General features: G+C 48.8%; 1 long non-coding RNA gene across 1 annotated transcript in view; it reads right to left on the reverse strand.

Moving 5' to 3' along the window:
- LOC110255440 overlaps positions 1-19,446 on the reverse strand; it is a 36,693-nt gene extending 17,247 nt beyond the window's left edge. Inside the window, exons 1-2 of the long non-coding RNA XR_002335670.1 lie at positions 12,508-19,446; positions 7,395-7,449 (exon numbers count right to left, since the gene is read on the reverse strand). This is a non-coding gene — a long non-coding RNA (uncharacterized LOC110255440). The remainder of the gene's footprint in view (positions 1-7,394; positions 7,450-12,507) is intronic.

Genomic DNA, 19,476 nt, shown 5'->3' on the forward strand with positions numbered 1-19,476 from the left:
TTAAGTCAAGCTAAGACTATTAGATAAAATACAGTCTATCCTCCTACCTTGACAAATATACCTTCAGAAGGAGCAGGAAGGCCTAACTCTAACTTGGAATTCTTGGGCTCCTTAGAGTTTCTCTCTACAATGTGGAGGTGCAGACGGGGCTGACCTGTCCCTCTTTTTTTTTTTTTCTTTTTTTCCTTTTAAAGTCGGACCCATGACATATGGAAGTTCCTGGGCCAGGGAACAAACCCATGCCTTCACAGCAACACAGACTGCTGCAGTCTTAACCCACTGTGCCACAGTGGGCACTCCCCTCTTCTAAACCTACACCTTCACCCCATCCTGCACAGGGCCTCACGGGCATACTTGTGGCCACCTCAGCCAGCATATCCAAGTTCCACTGAACAACCAAACTTCAGTCACTTTTGGCCACATTTCAGGCCTAGGGATGTACACATAAGTGACCCAACCTGTCCTTGGGATGATGAGCCCAGGAAAGGGGCCCATGCAGGCCTTGGAAGAGGGCTTAGGGCACCTGGGAAAGGAACTCTAGGATCCCAGGTGTATGTGTTTGTGAGGAGAAAGCTCCTGGTGGGCACATTTTCTCTCCTCCCTGTGGGGAGGGGCAGAGCCATGAGGAGGCCAGAGCAGGGACCACTAAAGCACAGGCCCAAAGTAGGCACCCCTCTGGCTCTGGTCTTAGAATGTACTCCATTCGGTGAGTAGCTATTGAGTATTGACTACAGGCCTGACAGTGTGCTGGGTACTGAGGTTGCTGCAGTCAAGAAGAATGAGTAGTCCCTGCCAGCAAGGAATTTACAAGGAAGTTGGACAATAAAGAAGTGAGCAAACAGCAAATATTTACACATTTAGAAAAAAATGCTGGAGTTCCCGTTGTAGCTCAGCGGAAACAAATCCGATTAGGAACCATGAGGTTGGCGGTTTGATCCCTGGCCTTGCTCAGTGGGTCAAGGGTCTGGCGTTGCCATGAGCTGTGGTGTAAGTCACAGAGGCAGCTTGGATCCTGCATTGCTGTGGCTGTGGTATAGGCTGGTGGCTACAGCTCTGATTAGACCCCTAGCCTGGGAACATCCATTTGCCATGGGTGCGGACCTAAAAAGCAAAAAAAAAAAGAGAGAGAGAGAAAGAAAAAGAAAAGCAAAAAATGCTATGAGAGGGGCACCTGCTTTGATTTGGGTGGAGGTAACTGAGGCTGAGTTATGGGGGATGAGAAGAAGCAGGGGAGCAACGAGGTGAGGGAAGAGTGTTGCCTGCAGATAGACCTGAGAAAAGGCCAGGGGACCAGGAGGACAGGAGTGGTATTATTGATAGTTTAAAAACTCACTCATACTGCTGTGAGGAGAAAGGACTGTGGGGTACAGAGTAGAAGCAGGGAGACCATTTAGCAGGGGGTTATCAGCATTTCAGGTGGGAGACTGATGGCTGGACTGAGATGGGGCCGTGGGAAAGGAGAGAATTTACTGGGCTGAGGTATATTCGAAATCAGCAATTTTCCCAACATCGTTCACTGAAGTCTTTTTTTTTTTCCACCATGGATTTATGAGTCCTTTAGCATGGACTAAATTCTAATTCAGACAGTGAACAAATATTTTTAAGTATCTACGACGTGCCATACCTGTGCTGTATGGGGGGAATGACAAAGTGGTGAATAAAAATATAGTCCTGCTCCTCCCTCCTGCAGCTTATATAATGCTGAGGTCTATTTTGGGGGTGGTCTCTTCCATTCCATTGGTCTTTCTCTGAATTTTTGCCCCAGTGGCACAGTTGTTATCATTGTACTAATTTATTGAACATTTGTTAAGAGCTAAGCATTGTACGAACTGCTTTGCATCCAGTATTTCATTTGACACTCATAACAAGGCTGTAAATGGCATTCTTGTTCCCACCCTCCTGGAAGAGCAAACTGAGACTATCAGAGGTTAGGAATCTTGCCCAAGGTGCCTATATTAGTCTATTCAGGCTGCTGCTACAAATACTGCAGATCCTATGACTTAAGCAACAGAAATTTATTTTCTCACAGTTCTAGAGGCTGGAAAGTCCAAGATCAAGGTTCCAGCTAGGTTTGGTTTCTAGTGAGGGCTCTCCCCCTGGCTTGCTAATGGCCTCTTTCTCCGTGGGTTCTCTTGTGACCTTTCCTTTGTGCTTAGGCATGGAGTGGGGGTGGGCAGGGAGGGAGAGATCTTTCTAAGTACAGTCACATGGGAAAGGGGGGTTAAGACTTCAACACCTGAGTTTTGGAGGGACAGCATTCTACAACAGTGACAAACATGTCCAGGCAGTGGTGGAGCCAGATTCAAACCCAGGTCTGATGCCTCCAAAACCTGAAATCTTACCTATCACCATTGCGGTCAGATAGTTCTAATAGGGAAAAATCCCATCTTATTATTTTTATTTTATTTATTTATTTATTATTTATTTATTTATTTATTTAGTCTTTTTGTCTTTTTAGGGCCATGCCCGCGGCACATGGAGGTTCCCAGGCTAGGGGTCTAATCGAAGCTACAGCTGCCAGCCTATACCACAGTCACAGCCATGCGAGATCCAAGCCGCATCTGCGACCTACACCACAGCTCAGAGCAATGCCAGATCCTTAACCCACTGAGCAAGGCCAGGGATCAAACCAGCAACTTCATGGTTCTTAGTCGGATTTGTTTCTGCTGCGCCAAGACAGGAACTCCTATTTTTATTTTCTTTTAAAAAATAAAAACAGGAGCTCTCCTGGGGTGCAGCGGGTTAAGGATCCAGCATTGTCTCTGCAGCAGCTTAGGTTGCTACTATGGCCCAGGTTCAATCCCTGGCCAGGGAGCTTCTATATGCCAGCCAAACAAAACAAAACAAAAGAAGCTATTCCTGTCCACTTATTCTTTCAGATTAACTTTACAAATCACCTTGACTCATACCATGCTGGTAAGAATAGACATCTTCACACCACTGAGTTGCCCCATCTAGGAATGTGCTATGTGCTGTCTCTCGGGGAAGTCACGGCCTTGTCCTCTTGCAGGTCTCACACACATTTCTTGGCAAGGGGTTTGTTGAAGCAATTTTATTTTTAGTTTAGTGCTTCTCAAACTTTGATGTGTCTACCATCACCTGGGAATCCTCTTAAAAAGCAGACTCTGAGTCAGCAGTCCCAGGGCAGAGCCTAGGATTCTGCATTTCTAGCAAGTTCTCAGGTGATGCTACTTTGGTTGCAGTTGTGCCATTTTGAATGGATTCATTTAGTCCATTTTAAAATTGGTTACTGTGATTATCTAGAAAAGCTAATGACATTTTTTTGTCTTTTGTCTTTTTTTTAGAGCCACACCTGCAGCATATAGAGGTTCCCAGGCTAGGGGCTGAATCAGAACTCTAGCTGCCAGCCTACGCCACAGCAACTTGGGATCCGAGCCGCAGGTGGGACCTACACCACAGCTCACAGCAACACCGGATCCTTAACCCACTGAGTGAGGCCAGGGATCAAATCCACATCCTCATGGATACTAGTCGGGTCCATTAACCACTGAGCCATGACAGGAACTCCAAGAAAAGCTAATGACTTTATTTAACCAGTTTTGCATACCATTCCCTTCCTGGGCCCAGCAGGTTTGCTGGGAGACCAGCTGGAGCTGCCAGGGCCAAGAAGAATATTTGGGGAAAGGGGTTCATGGCACTTGTGCTAAAAAAGGGCCTGTGGCATCCATGCCTGGAAATCTCGGCAACTGGTTTCCTGGCAGTAGTGCCCCCCACCCCTTATGATTTTACCCTTCTGCGTGATTTAGACTCAGTGAACCCAGTGAATGGCAGGGCTCGACAGAGAGTCAAGCAGGTGCTCAATAAATACTTGATGGGTGGCTGAATCTATGGAACCACCCCCTCCAATAAACTCTTCTTGCTGATGGGGAAACTGAGGTCCAGAGAGAGGAAGCAATCTGTTGGGGCTGAGTTACGGGCCTGGCTGGAATGAGAACTCAGGTTCCCTGCCCTGTACTCAAGAGTTCCACCTTGTTTTGGGTCCTGAGCTACATCAGAGAAGCACAGTCCAAGATGAGGGAGGCCCCAGGACCACAGCACACAGAGCTGAGGCCCTCAGGATCATCTCATCCAGGATGAACTAACAAGGAACCACCCTACGTGCCTGGGCCTCAGCGCTGAAGAGTCTCATTCAATAGGTCATTTGTGAGCGCTATAGGCTCTGAATAATCCCCAGGTGGGTGAATCAGGTATGTAGCCAGCTTGGGAACCGCTGTGCTGATCCAATCCCCTTGTTTTACTGAATAGGAAACTGGAAAGGAAAGTAATTTGCTGACGGCCACACAGAACCATTCCCATGGGACTACCTTAAGCCCTGAGCTTCAGAAGTCAGGAACCAAGTCCAGTCATAGGCTTTCTGACCAGGAAGCAGGAGGGGAAGGGTGGCAGGGAATGAAGCTGCCTTCTTGGTAGCTGACCGGCATTTCATTTTTCCAAGCACAGTGACAAGTCAGAAAAGGCTTGTGAGGAGTTCCCATCGTGGCGCAGTGGTTAACGAATCCGACTAGGAACCATGAGATTGCGGGTTCAGTCCCTGCCCTTGCTCAGTGGGTTAACGATCTGGCGTTGCCGTGAGCTGTGGTGTAGGTTGCAGACGCGGCACAGATCCCTCGTTGCTGTGGCTCTGGCGTTGGCCGGTGGCTACAGCTCCGATTGGACCCCTAGCCTGGGAACCTCCATATGCCGCAGGAGCAGCCCAAGAAATGGCCAAAAAAAGACAAAAAAAAGAAAAGGCTTGTGAGTAGGAAAGGCAGTTTAAGGGCAGTGATTTGAGAGACGCAGAAGGCTTTCTCCCCATCTCCTAAAAGATTGTGCAGATCACATGGGAGGGTGATTAAACAAGCTGCGATCTCTCAAAGCAGCGTCAGTGAGAGAGTTCCTATTCCTGCTCTGCCACCAGTATTAACAAATTACTTAGCCTAAGACTGTTTTCCCACCTGTAACTTGCGATCATTAGCAGAACCCACCTGTAAACCCAGAGGTTAAATGTATATAATACTTGGAACCAGACTGGCTGGGTCAAATCCCAGTTCTGCTGTTTATTGCCTCTGTGACTTTTGGCAAGTTGTTTAACCTCTTCATGCCTGAATTTCATCACTTGTAAAATGATGACAATACTAATTTCCTCAGAAGGTTGTCATGAAGACTAAACGATTGCCTTTCCCTAACCGCTGAACTTTGTGCCTTAGGCCACAATTCTTCATCTATTCTCTGCCTACACTCACCTAGCTTTAAACACCATCTGACTTGTGCCAAATTTACATCTTGAAAGCTCCTCTTGTCTGATCTCTACATTTGAATATCTAATTGCTTGATGGACAACTCCTCTTGGATGTCTAATAGACACCGTAAACCTAACGTACTGCAAAATAACACGCCCCATTTCCCTCCCTAAACCTGCTCTGCCCAAAGTTTTCTCTTAGTTAATGGCAATTCTATCCTAGCTGCTCAGGCCAAAGTCCTTGGTGTCATCCATTAGCCAATGATGTTGGCCCCACCTTCAAAATACACCTAGAATCTGATCACTTCTCACCAAGTTCATTTTAACGATACTGGTTCATGTCACCATCACCCCTTACCTGGACTAGTAAAATAGCTTCTTGATCTCCCTGCTTCCATTTTTATTCCCCTCTAGTCTATTCTTAATGCAGCATCCAGAGCGAACCTACGTTCATCGCTGCAAACCCTCCCCTCCAGTACTTCCCATTTTAGAATAAAATCCAAAATCTTTACAGGGTCTCTGAGGCCTTATACAATTTGGTACCACCATCTCTGCTGTCATCTTCTTTTTGTCTTTTTTTTTTTTTTTTTTGTCTTTTCTAGGGCCGCTCCCGCGGCATATGGAAGTTCCCAGGCTAGGGGTCTAATCGGAGCTGTAGCCACAGCAACACAGGATCTGAGCTGCATCTGCGACCTACACCACAGCTCACAGTAACACCGGATCCTTAACCCACTGATCGAGGCCAGGGATACGAACCTGCAACCTCATGTTTCCTAGTCAGATTCATTAACCACTGCGCCACGACAGGAACTCCTGTCATCTTCTTTACCCAACACTACCACTTTGCTGTAGTCAGACCAGCATTCCCACACCTCAAAATCTTTGTGCTTGCTAGCTGAGGCCTGGAACATTTTTATCCCAATTTATCCTCTTGGCTCACTCTTGTAACCTTCATATCTTCACCCAAAGGACCCCTTCTAAATGTTAGGTATTTCCTGACAGCTCCAGCCCCTCTTGTTCTCCTTTCCTGCTTTACCTTTTTTAATAGCATATATACCCTTCTTATATACTATTTTATCTAATAGGCCATCTAATTTTCTTTTTTTTTTTTTTTTTTTTTTTTTGTCTTTTTGCTATTTCTTGGGCCGCTCCCACGGCATATGGAGGTTCCCAGGCCAGGGGTCCAATCGGAGTTGTAGCCACCGGCCTACGCCAGAGCCACAGCAACGTGGGATCCGAGCCGCGTCTGCAACCTACACCACAGCTCACGGCAACGCCAGATCGTTAACCCACTGAGCAAGGGCAGGGACCAAACCCGCAACCTCATGGTTCCTAGTCGGGTTCGTTAACCACTGCGCCACAACGGGAACTCCCCATCTAATTTTCTTATTTATTTTGCTTTTTATTTGTCTTTTCCCTTTAGAAAGTAAGCTCTGTGAAGACTGGAGGACAGAGATCTTTGTCCGTTTTTCTCACTGCTACGTCCTTGGAGCCTAGAACAAAACCTGGCATTCCTGATAATAATTGTTGAATGATTTAATTAATATTTATTCATTGTTCTTTTATCATTTTGGAAACAGAGTCAGGAAAAGAACAATTTTCTTTTCTTTTCTTTTTTTTTTTGTCTTTTTAGGGCTGCACCCACAGCATATGGAGGTTCCCAAGCTAAGGGTCGAATCGGAGCTGAGGCCGCTACGCCACAGCCACACCAGATCTGAGCCGCATCTGCAATCTACACCATAGCTCACCACAACGCCAGATTCTTAGCCCACTGAGCGAGGCCAGGGATCAAACCCGCAACTTCATGGTTCCTAGTCGGATTTGTTTCTACTGCGCCACAACGGGAACTCCGGAAAAAGAACAATTTTAAGCATTGACATTTCATGCTAAAAACTTCCAAACAATGTTTGAGAGTGTGCTAAATGAAAAGGTCAGCTACAAAATTACACAGATATTATGATTACAAATTTATATGATGTGTATAAGAAAAAAGATGGTGCACAAAAGTTGCATTAGTTCTCACTGTAATATTATGATGGATTTTTCCTGCTATTTTCCAATTACATGTTATGTTGCCTCTAAAAAGAATTTGACTTATTGAAATAGAAGCAACATGACATCTTTTGCAGAAAAATGAAGCAAAGCAAAACCTTACCTTTTCTGGAACAGTTTTGGAGAGATGGACACTGACCTTGCCGCTGTGGTTTTCCCTGGAGAGAAGGAACACATTGTTGGTATTGACGTATCAACTTTTTCCGTAACGTTTAAATCATTTACAAAAATAACATTTTTATATTGTGTCATCAGACTTCTTAAAAAATAAGCTTAGGAATTCCCGTTGTGGTGCAGTGGAAATGAATCCGACTAGGAGCCATGAGGTTGCGGGTTCCATCCCTGGCCTCGATAAGTGGGTTAAGGATCCAGCATTGCCGTGAGCTGCAGTATATGTAGGTCGGCTTGGATCCCGAGTTGCTGTGGCTCTGGTGAAGGCCGGCAGCTATAGCTCCGACTGGACCCCTAGCCTGTGAACGGCTCTAAATAGACAAAAAAAATTAAAAAATAAAAATAAAAAATAAGCCTACAAATTCCCTGGTGGCCTAACAGGTTAAGAATTCAGTGCTGTCACTGCTGTGGCTCTGGTCATTGCTGTGTCTCCGGTTTGATCCCTAGCCTGAGAACTTCCACATGCTACAAGGGCCGCTAAAAAGAAAAAAAAAAAAGCCTAGAAGAAGCCTCTTTAGGAAAAAAAAAGAAAAAAACACTGGTCTGTAAGGAGAGGCTCCATAAAGCCACAAAATTCCCCTTCCTTCCCCTGCTGGGCTCCGGAAGGCTTTTCTTAAATATGGATATTGGGGCTGGAGAGAGACCTGGAGAGCACCCCTGCCCCCGAGGATGTGGCTCCCAGTGACTCACCCCAAAGTCCTCAGGCAGTTTGGGGGTGGGTAGGTAAGAACACCCTCTTCCGTCTCCCTGCCTCCAGCAGGGCTTTAAAACCCTCCCCTCAAAGACCCACAGCACAAGGAGAAGAGAATTGATGGGCCCTCAGAAGCAGGGTCCACACAGATTTAGTCTACCCTGAGGAAGAAGACTGGGGAGAGTCCCAAGTTAGAGAGGAGGAAAGGGGACAGAGCATCACCTTTAAAAAGACGACGCAATGAAGATATGACACAAACTGGTTTGAACAATCAGGCCCAAGATGGCGGAAGATTCGACTTGAGCCTAATTACAGGCTCATTGTAAACCAGCAGCATCTTTTTTTCTTTTTCTTTTTTTTTTTTTTTTTTGGCCTTTTCTAGAGCCGCTTCCCGGGGCATATGGAGGTTTCCAGGCTAGGGGTCTAACCGGAGCTTTAGCCGCCGGCCTACACCAGAGCCACAGCAACGCGGGATCCGAGCCGCGTCTGCAACCTACCATACGGCAACGCCAGATCCTTAACCCACTGAGCAAGGCCAGTGATCCAACTCACAACCCCCATGGTTCCTAGTCAGATTCGTTAACCACTGAGCCACGTCGGGAACTCCACCATCAGCATCTCAACGACACGCCCACAGGCGCCATGACAGTCCTAAGGCTGACCAGAAAGGCCAGAAAGTGGGCTGGGGCCCAGTTCCTGGAGATCTCCGCCCCTTTTCCAAAATAGTTGGGATAATCCTCCCACTTGTCAACCTATGAAATTACCTAGCCCGAAAACTAAACACCCCATATATCAGGGCCACTCTACTTTTTTTTGGCTTTTTTTTTTTTTTGCTTTTTAGGGGCACAGCCACTGCATATTGGAGTTCCCAGGCTAGGGGTCGAATCCGAGCCACAGCTGCCAGCCACAGCCAGAGCCACAGGAACATGGGATCCCCAACCCACTGACCGAGGGCAGGAATCGAACCCACATCCTTATGGATACTAGTGGGATTCATTTCTGCTGCCCCACAACGGGAACTCCAGGGCCACTCTACTTTCTGAGTCAGACTGCATTCTGTCTATAAGATGTGTATCTTTTTAAAATTTTATTGCTGCACCCACAGCATATGGAAGTTCTGGGCCAGGGATTTAATCTGAGCTGCACCTGCAGCTGCCAAGATGCCAGATCCTTTAATCCACTGTGCTGGGCTGGGGACTGAATCCATGCCTCTGCAGTGACTCAAGCCAATGTGGTTGGACTCTTAACCCACCGCATGACAACAGGAACTCCTGGGTATCTTTCTAAATAAATCCACTTCTTACCTATTACTTTGCCTCTCACTGAATTCCTTCTGTGCTGAGACATAAAGAACCTGAGCGTCATTAAGTCCTGAGACCAGGTGTGTGATATCAATCAAAAGAGAGTGGACGAGTTCCTGTCGTGGCACAGTGGAAACGAATCTGACTAGGAACCATGAGGTTGAGGGTTGGATCCCTGGCATCGCTCAGTGGGTTAAGGATCCAGCATTGCCGTGAACTGTGGTGTAGGTTGCAGATGCAGCTCGGATCTGGCATTGCTGTGGCTGCGGTGTAGGCCAGCAGCTACAGCTCTGATTAGACCCCTAGCTTGGGAATCTCCATGTGCCACAGGTGCGGCCCTAAAAAGACAAAAGCAAAAAAAATAAAATAAAATAAAAAATAAAAGAGAGTGGAGAAGGAGTTCCTGTGGTGGTTCAGCAGTAATGAACCTAACTAGTATCCATGAGGACAAGGGTTCAATCCCTGGCCCGCTCGGTGGGCTAAGGATCCAGCATTGCAATGAGCTGTGGTGTAGGTCGCAGATGAGGCTTGAATCTGGCTGTTGGTGTAGGCCAGCAGCTGTAGCTCTGATTCAACCCCTAGCCTGGGAACTTCCATATGCCACAGATTCAGCCCTAAAAAGCAAAAAAAAAAAAAAAAAAAAAAAAAAAAAAAAAAAGACAGGGAGGAGTTCCCCGGTGGCTCAGTAGGTTAATAATCAAGCATTGTCGGAGTTCCCGTCATGGCGCAGTGGTTAGCAAATCCAACTAGGAACCACGAGGCTGTGGGTTGACGATCTGGCGTTGCCGTGAGCTGTGGTGTAGATCAAAGACCCGGCTCAGATCCTGTGTTGCTCTGGCTCTGGCGTAGGCTGGCAGCTGCAGCTCCGATTGGACCCCTAGCCTGGGAACCTCCATATGCTGTGGGAGCAGCCCAAGAAATGGCAAAAAGACAAAAAAATAATCAAGCATTGTCATTCTGTGGTGAGGGTTGGATCCTTGGCCCTGGAAATTCCACATGACCCAGGTGTGGCCAAAAAAATAATAAATGAGACAGTGGATTTGAGTCTCAGCGTGTATGTTCAAGTCCCGATCTCAGTTTTTGGCTGGATTCAAGCCCCATCTGAGGTGTGATTGGGTTCAAGTCCCAATCTGAGTTGCACAGTTTCACAAGGGTCCTCCAACCATGAATTTCTGCAGCTCAGCGACCTCGGAGCAGCAGTGAGGCTGGTTTCTCTCCAGGGTGCGCTCACACATGCCACCTCCCAGAGCGGTCGCCTCAGATTACCGAAAGGGGCCCTTCGTCTGCTTTTTGTGCTGCTGGTCCGAGAATCTTCCAGAAGGTGTCCCAAACACTGCTCTTCTCACAGAAGGAATAGTGTGCATGGAAGTTGTCAAAGCAAGTTTGGGCTCCTGCTACCCTATGCCCAGGCCCTCCCCAGCCACTCTTTTTTCCCACTGCCCAGCCCAAGGAGCCTTCTTTTTGCAGCCAACCAGGGTTCAGCCTCCCAGTGAGTTCCATGGCCGTACGGCCTTAGCCAATGCCCATTTTCTGGGCACTGGGCTGGTTCGTAAGACTCAGTGATTTGTGGCTTTCTCTTCCGCACCCCAGGCCTGACAAGGGTGAAAAACTCTGTTTCGTTTCTGGGTCAGCTGTCAAGCGAAGGGTGATTACCCTCGTGGACAAGCTGAGTCTCTGTCCCACCTCTGCGTCTAACAGCCTCCCCCTCAGTGTCCAGCCAGGGGCCCTGGAGGATCTTGAGGCTGGACCAACCACCCAGAGGACAAGAGTTCCTCTGCCTGAAGCAGAACAACAGTAACACTGACAGTTTATGTTCCCTTAGTTTCCAGGAGGATTTTAGATTCCAGCGGCTACCAACTCAGGTACCATGCATAGGTTCATCCATCATTCATCAGACCTCTGTGGACTGCTGACTCCACCGTGTGTGCCTGGCACTGTGCTGGGACACAATCTAGTAGGTCAAGGGTGCAAGTGTCTCTATGACAAATAGGAGTCAGGCAAATGGCCACCCTACCCCACCCCACCTAAAAGAAGCAGCTGAAAAAAATCACTCTTACTTGGATAACTGGTCAACAACATTATTGAGCCCTTATTGGGTACTGGGTTTTTTGTATATTAATCATATATTGATCTTCACAATAATCTTTTGAGGTAGGTGTTAGAGCACTTACACATGAGGGAGAAGACAGACTTTCCCAAGGTCACACAGCTACTGATGACTGAGATTCAAAGCCCGTGTTCTTTCTCCTGACCTCACTGTGGTCCCAGGTTAACCACCGCAGGCCCAGTTCTCGGAAAGCCAACCCGCTAGGCCCTGCCCAGACTTCCCACCTCTCCTCCACTGGCCCCCCTCTCTTTCCCTCTTCATTCATTCATTCATTCAGTGAAGGAGTTGTCAAAGGTAATTACTGAATACCTACTAGGTGCAAAGGTCTTGGGGAGAGGGAGGAAATGAATCATAAATGACTTGGTCACCAAAGGCTCATAGGAGAGCCCAGTATGGAAATAACTACAATGCCAGGCAGAAAAGGAACACATGTAGGTAAAGTGTGAGATCAAGTTCAAGGGAGGCCACACAGTATTCTGATTTAGGAGAATCCTTGTGGAGGAGGGGCACTGAGATAAACCTTGAGGATATTCAGGTTTGGGTCCAGCAGAGATGTGGGGGAAGAGCTGCTACGATTCAGGAAACACCTTAAGCGAAAGGTGGAGACAGAAAGAGGTGGAGAGAGGATGGAGGAAAATTATAGGAGTCTGTGTGGTTGGCGAAGGAGGCCCCTGAAGGGGAGCAGCAGGATGGTGGTTTAGAAATGGACAGTGGAGGGAGTTCCCTGGTGGCTCAGTGGGTTAAGGATCTGGTGTTGTCACTGCTGTGGCACGGGTTGGATCCCTGTCCTGGGAACTTCCATATGCCACAGCTGCAGCCAAAAAAAAGAAAAAAGAAAGAAAGAAAAGAAAAGAAGAAAAAGGAAGAAATAGACAGTGGACATTCTATAAATCTTTGAAAAGAGTATATTTGGGCCAGATTACAAGGACCAAAAATGCCAACTTACAGTATCTGATGCTTGTTTTCTTGCTCACAGGAGCCTTTATGGGGATTTTTCAACGACCCCCTCTGGTGGGTAAGGCCAGGTGGCTGCTTTATCTTGGCCTCTGCGGGCCTCCTCTCCAGAGCTGGAACCACAGTATCAGCAGCCCTCTCCCCCACTGCTGTGTCATCATTTACTCCCTTTCAAGTGTCTGGCCCACACCCAGCAGCCCCCACGCTGCAGCCCAGAAGGCTTCCTTCCTGGGGCAGCAGAGACAAGTCATTTGGAAACCTCTCTCTGATGAGCTCCGAGATCAAGGTGCTGATATGGCAGGTGGGCCTGCCTCACTGGGTCCCCAGTCACAGAGGGGAATGCGGTGGTGAGTTTCGCTGGCCCATCATCTCTGTCTTGCGCCCAATTCACTTTCACTGCCGGAGACGGAGATGGAGACGGTGCGATGCGGATGCTTTTGACAACGCCGGCTCCTAGTCCTGCTCCGCCGTTTCCTGCCTCAGCCTTTCAAGATTGCTCTGTCCTGCCTGCCCCACTCTGAGCCATCCAAGTCCAGGCCCCTCACCTACCCCCTCACCTACCACAGTTCCTTGCTCGAGCCTCTGGGGGCATGGACGTGGGGGAGATGAACTGTTCACCACTTCATATCTCCTCTAGAGCCAGCAGGCTAACTGCCCCAACCGGGGGCCAGTTCACCTCTTTGCATCTTGGAGGGCAGAGCACTGGTTACGGAGTCAGAAGAAGTGGCTGGGCTTGCTTTCTCACTGGATAAACTCATGCAATTCACAAACCAGCTGAGCCTTGGTTTTCTCATAAATAAAAGAGGCTGGGGAGTTCCTGTTGTGGCACAGCAGAAATGAATCCAACTAATATCCATGAGTATGTGGGTTCAATCCCTGGCCTCGCTCAGCAGGTTAAGGATCCAGCCTTGCTGTGGCTGTGGCGTAGGCCGGCAGCTGCAGCTCTCATTCGACCCCTAAACTGGGAACCTCCATATGCCTCAGGTGTGGCCAAAAAAAAAAAAAAGAGACAGAGGCAGAGATCCAGAAGGAGGAAGGGAGGAAGGAAGGAGGGTAGAAAATACAAGTGTATCGCACATAGTAAGCATAGGTAAAGAATAAGCACATGCCAAAGAGGTTGTGGCATAAGATGTATTTTTTACCACAGGCAAGCGTCAAAGTGACTGGGTCACCACAGCGTGCTGAAGGTTAACCAGCAGAGCTTTAGCTTCACCAATTAGCGCAGAGGCGGAGACGGAGAGAGGGGCCAGAGATGGGAGCCAGCTGGATCTGGAGGGCATGACCTAAGGGCCAGCGTGGGGTCCCAGGAAGCTGTTGTTCTTGGGGGAAACCAGCTGTGGGTTGTGGTGCCTGTCGTGTGAGGTGCAATCAGTTATTCTAGAGAAGCCTCAGCTCTGGCGGCATTTGTGTGAAGACCCTGAGAGCAGTGCTGGGTGGGTTGGGCTACGTCAGGCCCACCAGCTCCACAGACCAATCCTCGGAAGCCTAGGGCAGTGGGTCCCAAAGTGTGGTTCCCAGGCCAGCACCATCAGCATCACTGGGTCACTTGTTGGGAATTTGAATGATCAAGTCCTCCCCCAGACCTCCAGAATCAGAAACCCTGAGTGAGGGGCAGCCTCCTGTTTAACAAGCCTGCCAGATGATGCTGAGGCCTAATGTTTGAAAACCGCTTTCCTAGGGACACCCTGTTTGGCATTCGGGTTTGATGTGTCTTGGAATATCTAGGCAGGGGTCTAAACGCAGCCTCGTTGGAAAATAGGAATGCCAGGCCTCCAGCCCAGGCCTTTCGATAGAAAACCCCACAGTTTACATGGCACATTCACACCCGGGACTGATGGTGAAGGAACTCGGGGTACATGCTTCTTCTGTGCGTCTTCCACGATGCTGGACTCGGCCCTCACTGGGGCCACTGATACAGTACATTCATGTACGTTGCTTTGAAAACGGTCTCAAGGTACATGTGTATATGAGGGTGCAGACTTGTGTACGTGGGTCTCTTCTGCCTTCTCTGCTGGACGAAGTGCTCCTGGGACAGGGCCTGAATCCCACTGCCCTGAGTTTCATATTGCTCCTCTGGTGGAGGCTCAGCAGCACTCAGCATGCAAGCACCTGACCCAGACACCTGTCTACCCTCTAAACCTGGTCCCACAGCCCGCCTCAGGGCTGGGGGTTCCCAGACACGCTCTCGGCCCCTATAACCTTGAGACACCCTTGATGCGCCTACCCAGCACCTGCAGCTCATTTCCTCCCCGCAGGACTCCTACCTGTTACCTAATGAGAGAGGAGCTGTGCGTGGGTGCTGGCTCCGGCACTGAGAAGCTTTACCACCCCACTTCCTGTGTTGATTTGTATTGTGCTTTTGGGTCACTGGTGCCTGAGCGAGATGTTAACATTCACAACTCCTTCCCACTACTGCCTGAAGCTCAGTTTCCATGTGTGTGATAATGTGATAAAAATACCTAACATGTAAAGACCGTTCAGAGGATGAAAGGAAGTGATGTGTGTGAGAGCTTAGCACAGGCCATGGCACATAGTAAGAGCCCGATAAACAGCCCATAAAGGCTTTAGGCAGAGTTTTCCCCCAGAGAGCCAGGTAAGTGACTGTCCTTTGCAAAACTGAGTCTCTGAGAGGGTTGTGTGGTCTGGTGGTGAGACCACCCCCGCGGGTCTGGTGTCCACGGGGCTGGCTCCAGGCTCTGGCTCTGCCCACAACTCTCCCTGAAATCAGGAGGGAAGAACTGAACCCTATGTCCTCATCTCCCCAAAACACAGCCATGGTGGCACCAATACCCCTGCACAAGGTGTGGGCATCACCCATCACCCAAGGTTTTGAGGATTGGGTAGAAAAAAGTGTGACATTAAGTACAAGGAAATATAAAATTCGGCAGCTTTGCAGATTGGTAAATGCTGTACAAATGTTATTGTTATTCTCCTAGCCCAGAGAGACACCCAACACTTCCTCAGGCTGACTCGCTAGGTGGGAGCTCTGTTCTGAACAGTTGGAAAAGACCCAGAGGCAGAAGAAACTAAGATCTCTGTCCAGGTTCGAGAGAGCGAGCCCCCCAGGGTAAGAAAGAATAGAGGGGGAAGACCCCAGCCCATTCTCTGTCCCCCAAATGCTCTGCAGAACAACTTGATTTTTCTGTGGAACTGTAGAAAAATTAAAATAAGCTTGGAAATGAACTCCAAGACAAATAATTGTATCTAGTATCCGAAATAAAGAGAAACAATTAATCCGTGAACCGTGAAGCAAGATTACTGAGAAAATCCACCTGAGCTGATACTAATCTGCCTTCTTGTCTGAGGCAAACACAAGTCTACTCTTGCCAGGGTTCATTTTTTCCTTTCTTTGGCCTCCCCACTGCGTATGGAGTTCCTGGGCCAGGGAACATATCCAAGCTGCAGTTGTGACCTACACCGCAGCTGCGGCAACACCAAAACCTTTAACCCTCTGCGCCAGGCCAGGCCACGGATCGAACCTGCATCCTAGCGCTTCAGAGATGCCACCTATCCCGTTGCACCACAGCAGGAACTCCCCAGCGTTCACTTTGATGAGAAGCCTGGAAAACAATTCTGCCTCGGGTAGGCTGCCCGTGGGTGGGGATTGTGACCCCACAAAAAGAAATATAAATAAGTTGCACATTGAAATAACATTTGGGCGGCCTTATCCGGAAGTGACACCCTCATCTGACTGTCACACACAGACGGAACCCCTGCCATCTCTTCTTTTTTTTTTTTTTAATTTTATGTTTTTGTCTTTTCTAGGGCCATACCCTCCGCATATAGCGGTTCACAGTCTAGGGGTCTAATCGGAGCTATAGCCGCCAGTCAATGCCACAGCCACAGCCACAGCAATGTGTGATCTGAGCTGTGTCTGCAACCTACGCCACAGCTCACGGCAATGGCGGATCCTTAACCCACTGAGCAAGGCCAGGGACCGAACCCACAACCTCATGGTTCCTAGTTGGATTCGTTAACCACTGAGCCACGATGAGAACTCCCATCTCTTTTTTAAATTCAAGGGGGTATTCTGTTGCAGCACAGCTGGTTAAGGATCCAACATTGTCCCTGCGGTGGCTGCAGTTGCTGCCGTGTCACGGGTTCAGTTCCTGGCCTGAGAACTTCCACGTGACTTGGGTGCAGCCAAAAAGCACAAGTCAAGTCCTGGGCTAGGAGTTGCCCTCTCTGCTCTGGGGGACTTGCCTAGCTTTGTGGGTTTGACGATCATAAGGTCATCTCTTCTACCAGAGGCAATTAATTAGTCTCTGAACCTTCTGAGGCAACCTTAGAACTCAGAAAGCATTTACCTATTTAGGGCGAATCCAGTTGACCATGAAATGTCAGTGCTGGTGTGACCAGTGGGCCCTAGGAACCTACAGTGTATCCCAGCCTCTACAGAGACAGGAAGGGCTGTCCGAATGGGTCCACAGTGGAAGAAGCACCAGGAAGTTGAGGGACTGGAAAGGCGTTCAGGTGACAGTCACAGGTCTCTCTTCTCCATAATATGCCCAGGTCAGCTACTGAGAAGCCAGCAGATGCCTCGCTGCCCATGGTGTCATAGCTGCAACCATAGCTGTAGCCTGCTGCCACACCCGAGCCTCCTCCCAACCACCTCTCTGGGCCTGCAGCACATCAGGAGGAATGGAAAACCGTGGGAAGAATAAGAGAGGAGAAGGCCACGAGAGCAATTCCTCAGTGCCTACTCCAGCCACCTCCTTCTTCCTTCTGCTGTGCCCCCCAACATCGGCAGCAGCATCACCACCAAAACCACACCCACCATATCTTGAGTAATTCTTTCCACATATTTTGTCATTCAGTCCTCGCTGTCTCCCACGCCCCCTACCTTGCACCCTTGCCTCCAGGCACATCTGGTCAGGCTACCCAAACCTTCATTGTCCAGCTCATGTCCTCCTTCTTCCATGAAATTTTCCCTGACCTTGGAGAATAGTAGATCTCTAATGGCATGAAGCAGGGTTCTGTCTTTGGCACTGTTCTGTCAATGTTTTCCAGCAGGGCTTGGATAGACCCAAGGGGAGCAGGCTTCTCTAAGTTGGCCTCATGTCAACAGAGGACTGAGTCAGGATCCCGAAACTTGTCCTTGATAGCCTGAGGGGACAGACTAGAACCATCGAAATGAAATTTTGTTAGGCCTGCTGTCAAGGAGAATGGGAGCCCGTAGGAAAGACCATTTTCATTGTAGTTTTATAAGGATGGAACCTTGAACAAGGAAACTCCTATCTTCCCATATTTTGTCTGGTCAGATTATATGTAGACCATTAACTGAAATCACCCAGAGGTCAAAGAACAGGTGGATTAAGTCATCCTGCGTGAATACACGATCTCCTGCCAGAAACAAGCTTTAGTCTTGGTGATGCTTGACTAATACTGGGTGACCATCAGATGAGGATGTAGCAACAAGAATGCGAGCAACAACAATCTTGCATTTGCTGGGGTTGGGGGAGGGGGAACGAGGATGGAAGGGTTTATCTTCCAAGCTCCCGTCCAATTTCTCCATGACTTTCTATACTGTATCGCTTCTTGATCAGTGTTTTCACAGCAGCAGAAGCTAAGTTTTATATATCTATACATATATATCCGTGGGTTGGAGGGGCAGGGATGTTGGGGTGGGTGGGGCTGGAAGAATGGAGAGTACGCAGGAAACACCAGGGCAGCTTCCTCCTCAAGGTTTCAGGACCAGAAGTGCAAAGAGCTCTGGCCCCATGTCCCGAAATTCTTCCTCCTTGACAGCTGTTGCTAAAGGCAGAGAGTGGAAAGAAAGTTCTTGCCAGTAAAAAAGAGGCTGGAAACGCTTTGAGTTGTTGAAACCTAAGAAAGATGTATCTGTTAGGGGTGATGAGAGGGAGAAAAGGGGAAGACGCCTAAGGAGGCAGAGGAGAAGAAGGGCACTAGGAAAGGCAGGGTCCCACGAAGGGCAGCTTGGCTGGAAATGGAGGCTGAAGTGGGCAGAGGAGCGGCGCGCGTCCTGTGCGGGTGCCTTGGCATGTGCAGCATGGTTTCTGTATCAGTGCGGACCTCTCCTGGATGAAAAAGCACGAAGATGAGGCTTGGAGGGCAAGTTGATCGATATCTACAAAAGAGCTTCTTAAAGGTAAGGTTCCACGGGCAGGGCAGAGCGGAGGGAAAGGAAAAGCTTCCGTGAGCCTGTAAGAGTGGCAGCCTGGAGGGCAGAGGAAACACTGAATATGGAGTCAGGAGGCTTGAGTTCAAGTCCCGGCCCTGCCGCTGGTTGGCTGTGGGTCTCTCCCCTGCTCTGGGCCTCAGGGTCCTCCCATGTCAACGTCTGTTTAGCTGGGTCGTCTGTGATATTAATAATTTACATGCAAACCTAGTTCCTTCACGATTTTTTCAGTCAGAAAATGACTCTTCAGGGACTATGTTTTGCGCTGGGTGATTTGGGTAATTTCATTTTGTCTTCCAGTAATCCTTCAGGGTTGCTCCCTTTGAACACTCCTAACCTATCTCCTCTGACCTTGAGCTGGAAGGAAAGGGGTCTGGCCCCTGTTTGGGTAAAAGGATGGAGGCAAGCAGGGTGTCCCAGTCTGCCTGGAACTGAGGGGTTTCCCAGGACAAGGGACTTTCAGTCCTGGGCACCCTGGATGCTGGGTGGCCCTCGTGGTGAGAAAGATGTCGGTTTGGAGGCAGCTTGGAGGAGAGGGCCTGGAAGAGCTCGCCTCCTCTTCCCTTTCTGGGTGGAGTTCCCCACGAAGCCCCCTACCCATGTGGTTTTGATTACAAGGTGCACCTCCCTGGCAGGAGGCTGGTAGAGCTACAGGGAGGAGAAGCGAGGGGTGCCTTCAAACCTGTCACAAGCCCATTTGAGACAACTACTGCCAGGAAAGAAGATGAAATGCTTGACTAGCATTGATGCTGTGGGGATTTTCCCTTTTTCTTCAAAAAAAAAAAAAAAAAAAAAAAAAAAACAGAAAAGACCCAGTGGAAA

This window comes from Sus scrofa, chromosome 9 (genome assembly GCF_000003025.6).
Source record: "Sus scrofa isolate TJ Tabasco breed Duroc chromosome 9, Sscrofa11.1, whole genome shotgun sequence".
Lineage (NCBI taxonomy): Eukaryota > Metazoa > Chordata > Mammalia > Artiodactyla > Suidae > Sus > Sus scrofa.